Consider the following 12609-nt stretch of genomic DNA (forward strand, 5'->3'; position numbering starts at 1 on the left):
TGTGGATGAATTGTTCCAAGTCTCCTTGATCACACTGGCGTGGAAGCTGCTGGAAATACTCGAGTGAGAACTCCTGATATTTATAGGACGTCACTTTTTTGTCCAGAGGTTCATACTCATTTGAGGCTGAGTCGACCTAGGAGAGTCATTCCTAGGTCAAGTTCAAATACCATTTTCCCCAGATGTGCATGCCCAGGAGTCTAAGCAGGTTTGTCAGCATCGTAGTGTCGTGCACAAACCGCACAATTGGTTGTGGAAGCCTCTGTGTTAAACTACGTATGTTTGTTTTTTGAACTTATGCACCGTATGTAGCGAACTGTGCTAATAGGAGGATAGTTGCTAAGATGAGGCTTTTAAAAATTTGTAATATTTAAAGATGTAAATGTCAAACGTTCGCACGTTCAATTTCCCGCACCTCTGATGAGCACGGTTGGCTACCTATGGTACGAAAGAAGTTCAACATACCAACCGCTGTGCCACCGCTTGCTCGCTTCGCGTGCACACATTGACGGCACGGGATGCCGGTTCGTTTCAGCCTCCTTCTACCTCTACCTGGACTCTGCGTCCGTGGGAGCTGGGGGAGGAGTGAGGCTCCTGAGCCCCAGCATCAACACCAACCAGAACGTGTGCCTGAGCTTCTGGTACCACATGTACGGCGATGAACGTATGACCCTGAACGTGCACGTGCTGGAGGACGGCGGAGAGAGACGCGTGTGGCGCGCCGAGGGGCAGCAGAGCAGCGCCTGGCTGCAGGGAACCGTCACCATCCAGGCCAGGCCACACACCCAGGTCAGTGGCTCCTAATAATCACCAGAACTGTCACCATCTACGCCAGGCCACACACCGAGCTCAATGCCACCTGGCAGCACCGGCCTAGAGGAGAATCGTGCATCGCATCTGCCGTGTGAAATGACGCCGGTTGCGTTTTGCGTAAAAAATTTAATTCAATATTCGGTTGAACGTTCACCGTTGCATTCCCCTGGTGCTTGGTGGCGCCATGGAGCATGCCTCTTGGGACTAATGCCCCTGAGCTCTGCAATCCTGCAGGTGATCATCGAGGGCATTCGAGGAATCACTGCGATGAGCGACGTGGCGCTGGATGACATCACAGTGGTGCTGGGAAGGTGTCCAGGTAAGAGCGCAGAAAGGGGGCACAGCCAACTGTGGGTGTCGTGACGGGCTTGACACGCCCGTCGCGTGTGCACACGTGACGCGCCCGTCGCGTGTGTACACGTAGCCACTACAATTTTTGGGAAATAAGGCCAGAAAGACAGGGCCGTGAAGAAGGCTGCTGTCTCTGGTGGCGGCCAATCAGTTTCAAAGACAATGTGAGAATATTATCGGGGCATGTTTGTTTGCATGTTTTCCACAAGTATGTGTGGTTATTGCAGACTTCACCATGGGACCTCCTTTGCCAGTGTAGGGTTGTTACGGGAGGGCTGTAGGTGCATGGGATCCAACGGGGAATAAACACAGTGGGCGGAGCTCCGGGAGTACACGGGGGTGGGGTGCCCGCAGCGACGTCCGCATCAGGCAGCCTGGGGGGTTGTGATCCTGACGGGGGGTATAAAGGGGGAGGACAGAGAGAGCTCGTGGCTCAGTCTGGGAACGAAGGAGGAAGAAGGAAGATCTCCTAGTTAGAAGCCCTGGACTCCCCTCGACGCCGCCCTTGTCAGGGCTGCGGAGGATCAAGCCAGAGGCGTGGTTCCGTGAACCAGGGTCAGTACCCTGGGACTCCGGAGACCGTAGCCCGATTCACCAGTGTCGGGCCAGTTAGCCTCCCCTAGCCCGTTAGTGGAGGACTTGGGAGTAGGTCAGGATTAGCTAGGGTGTATCCCCAGTTATCCGGGTGAGGGGGCCGCTACCCCCTCTAGTGCTGTCCTGTACCGACAACTTGTAATAAAGATACGTGTGCCTCAACCTGGGTGTCCAGCGTACTTACCGGTACTTCATCTGGGGTCAGAAGTATTACGAACATGGATACACGTCAGACAGCTCGAGCCAGAGTGCCGGACGAGGACACTGCTGAAATCGTTGAGCCCGAGACGGCTCACCAGGACATGGTACAGCCGGGGCCTGACGCGTTCCTGCCGGGGCATCGGCATGAAGAGGGGCCGCAGCCAGACGCGCTACGGCTGGCTCACGAGAGGCTGGCGGAGCTGCTGTATGCCGCTGCCGCCACGCTGGAAAACATCACGCGGCTGGGGGCTGGTGGTCCACCACGGGGCGAGGGGAGTCGACGACCGGAGCGCCTTCCCGCCATTTCGGAAGACTCCAACTTTGAATTTCCCGCCATCGCCACGGCAGCTGCAGAGGGCGTGGCCGGGCTAAACCTTGGGTCCGACACCGCTCTCGCTGGGACAGCCGCATCATCGCCAGCGGCGGGAACGTCATCACGGCTGCGACAGGCGATTCCATCTGCCATTCGCGCCGACGCACAGCCGAGTCCTGGGGATAGCAGCCTGCAGACTTCCAAGGCGAACGCTGCGCTGCAACAACGCCTACCTCCGCTGAAGGAATTTGTTGGCGCGGAGGGCGACTGGGGCGGCTTCCAGCGTCGCTTCATCGCCCACCAAGAAATGGCTAGGTGGTCGGACGACGAAGCCCTCTGCGCGCTGCCGGCGCTCCTCGACGCCGACGCGCTCGCCGCCCTCACATCGGCGCCAAGAGAGAAGCGTTCTACTCTGCCGAGGGCGCTACAACTGCTGGCTGGGGTCTATGGACCATCTGCAGAATGCAGACAGCAGTTCTACGACCGCAAGCGGGGTGAAAAAGAGTCGCCCCTGGCATACAGGACGAGCCTCCTGGCGCTGGCCAAAACGGCTTTTCCCCGTATGGACGACGACGGCGTGGACGCGATGGTCACGGAGAAGATCCTCCTCCTGGCAGACGACCTGGACATCGCTGTCGTCGCACAGGAGGACGCCGAGATGACCTCTCTTCAGGCGGCGCGCCTCCTTCACGCCAACCTTCTGTCCCTGCGGCGGAAAGCCAGCAGGGCATCGGCCGGGCGTGCGGTGGCTGCAGCCACCCTTCAGACGGAGGAGCTCTACGCCGTCGACCACCGACGGCAACAGGCGCAAGGAGCACGGGCGGGCCGGGACGGCTCAAGCCGGTTCGACCGTCCATCGTCTCCACCGGGGGGTCCGCGGTGTTTCAACTGCGGCGTTCGGGGCCACGTCGCCTTGGGGTGCCGCTCGCCTCGACAGCGCGGGACGACGCCTCGACGGGACGCCGGGCCTCCTCCTCCCAAGCTCCAGCAACATGATCCGGCGAGTCGGGGCACCACACATGTTTGGCCAAAGCACCCACCCGTTGCACACTCTCGCACCACAACGAACGGGGGGCCGATGTTGCGTTGCGACGGCCCAACGCGGATCACTGCGGGGACTCGAATCGAGCCCAAACAGTGGTCCGTGTTGGCCCATCGCGTGGTAGCCGCGTCGTCAGGGTCGTCGGCCGTGGTCGGACACATTGACGGGGTAGAGGTACGCATCCTGGTCGATACGGGGGCATCGGCGACAATCATTTCGGAGTTAATTTACAATATTCTGCCTGTACAAAGCCGGCCCTTACTGCCGGTTAACGTCCCATTCTATGCCGCTAACGGGGGCTCTCTGGGCATCATGGGACAGATTCGCGCGCAAATTTGTATCGGGGACATCAAATTGTCGGGGCCGATTTTCGTTTCCTCCTCGCTGGCGGTTCCGTGCCTGCTGGGGACGGATTTCTTAGGAAAAATGCCAATTCGTATTTTGATCGACCAAGGATGCATTGAGCTTCCGTCAGGGCGACGCATGGCCTTCCTGCCTTCCCCTGCGGCGGCTCGGACGGCGTTCGCGACGGTACCGGCGTTTGTCGTCAGAACAGTTAGTGTGCCGCCGGGAGCTCAAATGCTAGTGCCTCTGAAACTTCGTAAGCCCTTCGCTATGGGCGTAGGGGATCAGGGTGTTTTGCTGGGACCGTCTAGGGCCGGGGTTAGTGCACCTAATTTGATTCCGGCCCAGACCGTCGTAAGAGGGGACGAGGACCCTTTCATCGCGGTCCTCAATGTGGGGTCGCAGACAGTGGTGGTTCCTCAAGGGACGGTGCTCGCTCACGCGACGCCGGTACCCTGCGAGGAACCTGTCGCGAACCATGTTGGCACTGCTTCCCGAATGCTCCCACATTCGGACAGCGATGAAGGGTGGCTCGACGCGCTTTGTGCGGGATCGACGGACCTGACAAATTCAGAGCGCCAACAGCTTAGAACGCTACTGAGGGAATTTTCCGACGTTTTCAGTCGGGATAAATATGATTTGGGTTGCACTCACCTGCTGCGTCACCATATTGACACGGGTGACAGCGCGCCAATTCGCCAAAATCCGTTTCGGTTAAGTCCCGCCGAAAAGGACCATGTCAAATCGGCTGTTGATGACATGTTAGCCGCCGACATCATTTCTCCCTCCACCAGCCCTTGGGGAGCGCCGATCGTCCTGGTTAAAAAGCAGGACGGCTCGTTGCGGTTTTGCGTGGATTTTCGGCGCCTTAATAAAATTTCGGTTGCCGACGCATACCCGCTCCCACGGATGGACGAATCGCTGGACGCCTTGGCGGGAGCGCGATTCTTCTCCACACTAGATTTACTTTCGGGATTCTGGCAGCTTCCTCTGGACGATGATTCTAAGCCTAAAACTGCTTTCCGTACACCGCACGGCCTGTTCCAATTCAACCGGTTGCCGATGGGCTTACACTCAGCGCCGGCAACTTTCCAGCGATTGATGGAATTGGTTTTGGCTGGATTGCAATGGGAATCGTGCCTGATTTATTTGGATGACGTTATTGTCTTTGGTAAAACTTTTGATGAACATCTCCAGAGGTTGCGGGCGGTTTTCCTAAAGATGCGGGCTGCTAATTTGAAATTTAAGCCCCAGAAATGCCATTTGTTACGCGAGTCGGTGCGTTATTTGGGGCACATCGTAGGGCGCTCGGGTATTGCTACCGATCCCGCCAAAACGCAGTGTGTCAGCTCCTGGCCGACTCCCACCTCGGTGGGAGAGGTCAGGAGTTTTATTGGCTTCGCATCATATTACCGACGCTTCGTCGCTAATTTTGCAACGATTGCCAAACCCCTACACGCGTTAACATCTAAAGGGGTTCGGTTCCACTGGGGTCAGGAGGAGGAAGCTGCTTTCTGCTCCCTTCGGGACGCCCTGGTAAAGGCTCCTCCCCTGATTTACCCAGATTTTTCTAGGCCGTTTTTGCTCGACACCGACGCGAGCAACACGGGTATTGGAGGTGTGCTTTCCCAGGTGGTTGACGGCGTGGAACGGGTGGTTGCGTACGGCAGTCGGGTGTTGTCTCCAGCGGAGCAAAGATATTGTGTCACCCGTAGGGAACTGTTGGCAATTGTCTATTTCATCCAACAGTATCGCCCATATCTGTACGGTCGGCGTTTCACCGTCCGCACAGATCATGCGGCACTGCAGTACGCCCTGAAGGTTCAACAGCCATCGGGACAATTGTCCCGATGGTTGGAGGTCCTCCAGGATTTCGATTTCGAAACCACCTACCGTAAGGGCGTTCGCCACACCAACGCTGACGCTCTGTCACGGATGCCAACCGCCTCCGAATGCGCATGCCTCCTGGGGTCTGGGCGTTGCAAGCCGGCAGGGGACATGATGGTTCCGGTCCTGGCGGCCGCCGCCAATGACGAAACATTGGTCACCATTGATATCGCGGAACAGGGGAAAGATTCCCTGCTTGGGTTGCCCGTTAATGAATGGGGGCGCCTCCAAATGGAGGATACCTCCCTCCTCGCGTTGCGTCGTCGCGCCGGGGAGAGGGGGCGGGGGACGGGTGAGGCCGACGCTTGGGGCATGCACGCAGGGTTGCTCATGCATTGGGACAGCAAATCCCACCGTCACCGGCTGGTGGTCCCTTCGGGATTACGGGGCAAGGTGGTGTGGGCTGCGCATGAGCGCCTCCTCCACCTGGGGACCCAGAAAACTCTCGCCTTGCTCCAGCTGAATTTTTTTTGGCCAGGCATGACAAGGGATGTCACTGATCTGTTGGCAGCGTGCCCTCGGTGTGCGCAGCGCAAACCACCGGCACGGGAGTCGAACCCGCCCTTGCAGTCCATCCAGGTCTCCCGAGTAAATGAACTGGTCGCACTGGACATTCTGGGGCCATTCCCCGCCACCCCCAGGGGAAATAAATATTTGCTTACTGGGGTCGAATATTTTACGCGCTGGCCTATGGCCTGGCCCCTGGCGAATCAGTCGGCAGCAGCCATCGTCGACGCCTTTGTCCAAGGTTATGTCATGGACAAAGGTGCCCCGGAGCGGTTGTTGACCGACCAGGGTAGAAATTTTTCCGGGAAACTCCTAAAACAAGTCTGTGATCTCCTAGGAACGAAAAAAATTCGAACCTCTCCTTATCACCCGCAAACGGACGGGATGGTCGAGCGTCTGCATCGCACCATCTCGTCTATGTTGTCGCAGCAAGTCTCGGACTCACAGACTGATTGGGACTTACAAATTCAAGGGGTTCTAGCGGCATACAGATTGGCTCCCCATGCTGCGACGGGATTTTCACCATTCTTTCTTATGTATGGCCGCGAACCCGACCCACCTGTTCCGGCACAGCTGCAGATCCCCGCGCCGCTGGGTAAAATTAAATTGGATGAACACGTTAAATTTAACCTTGACAAACTGACTGAGGCGCGGGATGCTGCGAGGCTAAATTCTGACAGGCGTCAAAAGGCGAACGAGCGCCTCAGGCTGGCTCGCGCGCACGTGCTGCAGTGGAAGCCGGGGGACAGGGCATGGCTGCACTGTCCCCAGGTACCGCTCGCGACCTCCTCTAAACTCGTGCGCCCGTGGCGGGGCCCCGTCGAGGTTGTCGAGGTTTTGAGGCCTCAGTGCGTTCGAATCAAATGGGGCAGGCGCCGGTGGTTTGTACACCCCTCTAGGCTAAAACCGTTTGTTGCGGTGCGAGGGCCCACTCCACACGCGCGGGGCCAAGCATGTGGGGGGTCGACCGACTCGGAGGGTCCGTCGCTGCTCTCGCCTGATGTGTTGCCGGCTGTCCCACCCACAGGTGCACCGGGAATGACGGGCTCATGCCCTACAACCCACACGGGTGATGCCGACGGTCGCGCCACTTCAATCGCGACCTCATCTCGAAAGGGACAGCCGCCACCGGATGGTCCGCCGTCCGGGGTTGCCCCGTGTGACGGGCCTGCGGCAAGGACGCGCGCTAAGATGCGCAGACTCTTATAATATACAGAAAGAAGAAATTTTTTTTTTATTTCACGTGTCATGGTTACTGTATGCTGCGTCGGTGGTGCGCTCCTGCCACATTGTGTGTGTTGTGTTGTGTGTGTGGGCGGGGTGTGTGTGTTGTGGGTGCGTTGTGTGTCGTGGGTGTGCTGTGTGTGCTGGGGGAGTTCCTGGCTAGTTGTATATACGCGCTTTTACGGATTTCGTATTTATACGGGGGGGGGGGTGCGTCGGACATTCCCTTCGGGGGTGTGCTTGTTCTTCTTGTTGTTCTTGTTGTTGTTGTTCAATTTGCATTTTGTTGAAAAAAAATGAGGCACACACGGGGTTGAGGGGTAAATGTTCCTTTATTGGAATTGTTGCAGCCGGGACGGCTGCGAGCTGTAATGGGGGGAGTGATGTAGGGTTGTTACGGGAGGGCTGTAGGTGCATGGGATCCAACGGGGAATAAACACAGTGGGCGGAGCTCCGGGAGTACACGGGGGTGGGGTGCCCGCAGCGACGTCCGCATCAGGCAGCCTGGGGGGTTGTGATCCTGACGGGGGGTATAAAGGGGGAGGACAGAGAGAGCTCGTGGCTCAGTCTGGGAACGAAGGAGGAAGAAGGAAGATCTCCTAGTTAGAAGCCCTGGACTCCCCTCGACGCCGCCCTTGTCAGGGCTGCGGAGGATCAAGCCAGAGGCGTGGTTCCGTGAACCAGGGTCAGTACCCTGGGACTCCGGAGACCGTAGCCCGATTCACCAGTGTCGGGCCAGTTAGCCTCCCCTAGCCCGTTAGTGGAGGACTTGGGAGTAGGTCAGGATTAGCTAGGGTGTATCCCCAGTTATCCGGGTGAGGGGGCCGCTACCCCCTCTAGTGCTGTCCTGTACCGACAACTTGTAATAAAGATACGTGTGCCTCAACCTGGGTGTCCAGCGTACTTACCGGTACTTCACCAGTACCAAAATATAAGAATAGGTTTCCCCCTTTTTTCTGGCAACAAAACAGGTGTTAAGATGTTAAAACACCAAACTGAAACCTTTTACAAGGAATCATGTCTGCATTAACCACAATACTTGTGGTCAGAATGCAAACAAAAAACATGCTCTGATAATATATGCATTGTCTTTGACACTTATTGGTCCACACCAGAGACAGCTTTCTTTTGAGCCTAGTCTCATGTATGTTTTTTGTTTGCATTCTGACCACAAGTATTGTGGTTAATGCAGACATGATTCCTTGTAAAAGGTTTCAGTTTGGTGTTTTAACATCTTAACACCTGTTTTGTTGCCAGATAAAAGGGGAAAACCTATTCTCATATTGCAGACTTGATTATGCCCCGTTGCAAAAGGTTTCTATTTGGCGTTTGAACATCTTAACACCTCCTGTTTTATTGCCAGAAAGGGTAAAACCTACTTTCTGTCATAATTTCCTCCCGTCTCACCAACATAAAACGTAACGTATTACTCGTTCCATCGCAGTTACAGGGTCTTCCAAACTAATGAGCAGACTTTTGGAGACTCCTGAGTAGCTCGGCCTCCTGCCACCATGGCGTTTCAAGCAGCCGTCACTTTTTTAGGACTGCAGCAAATTGCAATTGAAGGGGCAAGAAACCGCGACACCGACTCACACGAGCCGTGCGGGTGGAATTATTTGTTCATTTACAATGCAAAAAGGTGCAATGAGGAAACAAACCAATTCCGCGATGAACAGCAATTGTGCTGTACTCGCATTTGTGTCTATTCGGGAGCATAACGCCAATGTCCAATTTGTAGTTGTGCTCTTCCTCCATTGTGGGATTACTCTGTGCGGGTTGCATGGACACAATCGCACCACCGTGGCTTGGGTCTTTCATGTTTCATTCGTGAAGGAGAGATGTGGCCTATCGACATCGGTCTGTCAATGTTCCGATGCGACTGACGGTTCCGCCGGTGTCTCCGGGGAGTTTTTCATCGTCGGGAGGTGCGACGTTTGGGTCGAGATTTCGGTGTTCATTCTCAAACGTATCGCTTTGTTCGTTTCGCAGAGAACGACAAAACATTGGTCTCTGTTCAACGAGAATGGGCAGAATAGCCGCGCAGTGAGCAGGCCCACGACCAGGGCACTTCGCAGAGCTGACGGATCCATTGCTGGTGCTAGCGGCGCTGACAAGGCACCTCCTAACGTGCCCCGAAGTGCAACCCAAAGGCCCCGTGACATCATCAGCACGCGTACCGGTGTCGAAAACCCAAACCCGGAAACCAGGTTGATAAAAAAAAAAATACCAATTTGTGTGAATGCGTGGCTGATGCTTCTGTGTTTTGTATTGATGATCATTTATTTATTTTATTTAAATCACCCCACAGAGTGTGTGAGCGGATGTGACTTCGATGAGATGGGTGACTTCTGCGGCTGGGCGAACAGCGGAGGGGACTTTGGCTGGGAGCATTGGAACGGTCCCACAAACACTGAGAACACTGGCCCTGATGATGACTTCTCACGGCCTGGCTGTGAGTATCTTACAGCCTCGCATCACTCACAGCTTCCACTCAAGCTACTGGCCTTGAAACCCACATCCAGTGTAATGTGTCTCGATCACTGTGTTAGTGACTACAGCAGTGTGTGTGTGTGAATCACTGTGTTAGTAAATACACCAAAGTGTGTGTGGATCACTTTGTTAGTGAATACAGCAGAATGTGTGTGGATCACTGTGTGAGTGAATACAGCAGAGTGTGTCCAGATCACTGTGTTAGTGAATACAGCAGTGTGTGTGTGGATCACTGTGTGAGTGAATACAGCAGTGTGTGTGGATCACTGTGTTAGTGAATACAGCAGTGTGTGTGTGGATCACTGTGTGAGTGAATACAGCAGTGTGTGTGTGGATCACTGTGTTAGTGAATACAGCAGTGTGTGTGGATCACTGTGTTAGTGAATACAGCAGTGTGTGTGTGTGGATCACTGTGTTAGTGAATACAGCAGTGTGTGTGGACCACTGTGTTAGTGAATACAACAGTGTGTGGATCACTGTGTTAGTGAATACAGCAGTGTGTGTGTGTGTGGATCACTGTGTTAGTGAATACAACAGTGTGTGTGTGCGTGTGGATCACTGTGTTAGTGAATACAACAGTGTGTGTGTGTGGATCACTGTGTCAGTGAATACAGCAGTGTGTGTGGACCACTGTGTTAGTGAATACAACAGTGTGTGTGTGTGGATCACTGTGTTAGTGAATACAGCAGTGTGTGTGGATCACTGTGTTAGTGAATACAACAGTGTGTGTGCGTGTGGATCACTGTGTTAGTGAATACAACAGTGTGTGTGTGTGTATCACTGTGTAAGTGAATACAGCAGTGTGTGTGTGGATCACTGTGTTAGTGAATACAGCAGTGTGTGTGTGGATCACTGTGTTAGTGAATACAGCAGTGTGTGTGGATCACTGTGTTAGTGAATACAGCAGTGTGTGTGTGTGTGGATCACTGTGTTAGTGAATACAGCAGTGTGTGTGGACCACTGTGTTAGTGAATACAACAGTGTGTGGATCACTGTGTTAGTGAATACAGCAGTGTGTGTGTGTGGATCACTGTGTTAAGTGAATACAACAGTGTGTGTGTGCGTGTGGATCACTGTGTTAGTGAATACAACAGTGTGTGTGTGTATCACTGTGTTAGTGAATACAGCAGTGTGTGTGGACCACTGTGTTAGTGAATCAAACAGTGTGTGTGTGCGTGTGGATCACTGTGTTAGTGAATACAACAGTGTGTGTGTATCACTGTGTAAGTGAATACAGCAGTGTGTGTGGACCACTGTGTTAGTGAATACAGCAGTGTGTGTGTGTGGATCACTGTGTTAGTGAATACGGAAGTGTGTGTGTGGACCACTGTGTTAGTGAATACAGCAGTGTGTGTGTGGATCACTGTGTTAGTGAATACAACAGTGTGTGTGTGTGTGGATCACTGTGTTAGTGAATACAGCAGTGTGTGTGAACCACTGTGTTAGTGAATACAGCAGTTGTGTGGATCACTGTTAGTGAATACAACAGAGTGTGTGTGGATCACTGTTAGTGAATACACCAAAGTGTGTTTGGATCACTGTGTGAGTGAATACAGCAGTGTGTGGACCACTGCATTAGTGAATACAACAGTGTGTGTGGATCACTGCGTTAGTGAATACAGCAGTGTGTGGATCACTGTGTTATGAATACAGCAGAGTGTGTGGATCACTGTGTTAGTGAATACAGCAGTGTGTGTGTGAATCACTGTGTTAGTGACTACAGCATTGTGTGTGGATCACTGTTAGTGAATACACCAAAGTGTGTTTGGATCACTGTGTTAGTGAATACAGCAGTGTGTGTGGACCACTGTGTTAGTGAATACAGCAGTGTGTGTGTGGACCACTGTGTTAGTGAATACACCAAAGTGTGTTTGGATCACTGTGTTAGTGAATACAGCAGTGTGTGTGGACCACTGTGTTAGTGAATACAGCAGTGTGTGTGTGGACCACTGTGTTAGTGAATACAGCAGTGTGTGTGTGGACCACTGTGTTAGTGAATACAGCAGTGTGTGTGGACCACTGTGTTAGTGAATACAGCAGTGTGTGTGTGGACCACTGTGTTAGTGAATACAGCAGTGTGTGTGTGGACCACTGTGTTAGTGAATACAGCACAGTGTGTGTGGATCACTGTGTTAGTGAATACAGCAGTGTGTGTGTGGATCACTGTGTTAGTCAATACAGCAGTATGTGTGGACCACTGTTAGTGAATACAACAGTGTATTTGGATCACTGTGTTAGTGAATACAGCAGTGTGTGTGTGGACCACTGTGTTAACTCTGCTGTGTGTAGTTGGGAATTACCTGCTGCTGGACTCTGAGTACAACGACCCTGGAGCGGCGCTGCTGCTGGAGAGTCCGGCTCTCCCCTCCTCTGGGTGCCTCGTCCTGAGCTTCCACTACTTCCTGTATGGGTCAGCAGAGAACATGGCCATCAACGTTTACATCAAGGAGGGTAGGAAACCTGCAAACTCATCGATAATTTAACACCCATTGACATTTCAGAATGTGTTTATTTTCTGGTGGACAGCTCTCCGGTAATGTGTGATGAACATTCGATCATTTTACAGTTCGTGTCATTGCTCTTGTAACAGGTTAGAGTGTACTGCAGTATTGCATGGAGTGGGGTTATGCAAAAATGCATGTTTACCTTTATTCACGTTGGATTCCAGTGAACACGTAACAATATAATTTACTTTTGAGTTGAATCCTCTGTTTAATGGTGGTATCTATCGATGCTGTTGAGTATCAAGGCATCAGCGTATGACTTAGACACATGCAGGGCTATCAGAATCAGAATATTAAGACTGCAGGAGGAATTTGATGAGCTATTAAACTCATTTTCA

The sequence above is a fragment of the Lampetra fluviatilis genome, chromosome 51, assembly GCF_964198595.1.
Source record: "Lampetra fluviatilis chromosome 51, kcLamFluv1.1, whole genome shotgun sequence".
NCBI classification, from domain to species: domain Eukaryota; kingdom Metazoa; phylum Chordata; class Hyperoartia; order Petromyzontiformes; family Petromyzontidae; genus Lampetra; species Lampetra fluviatilis.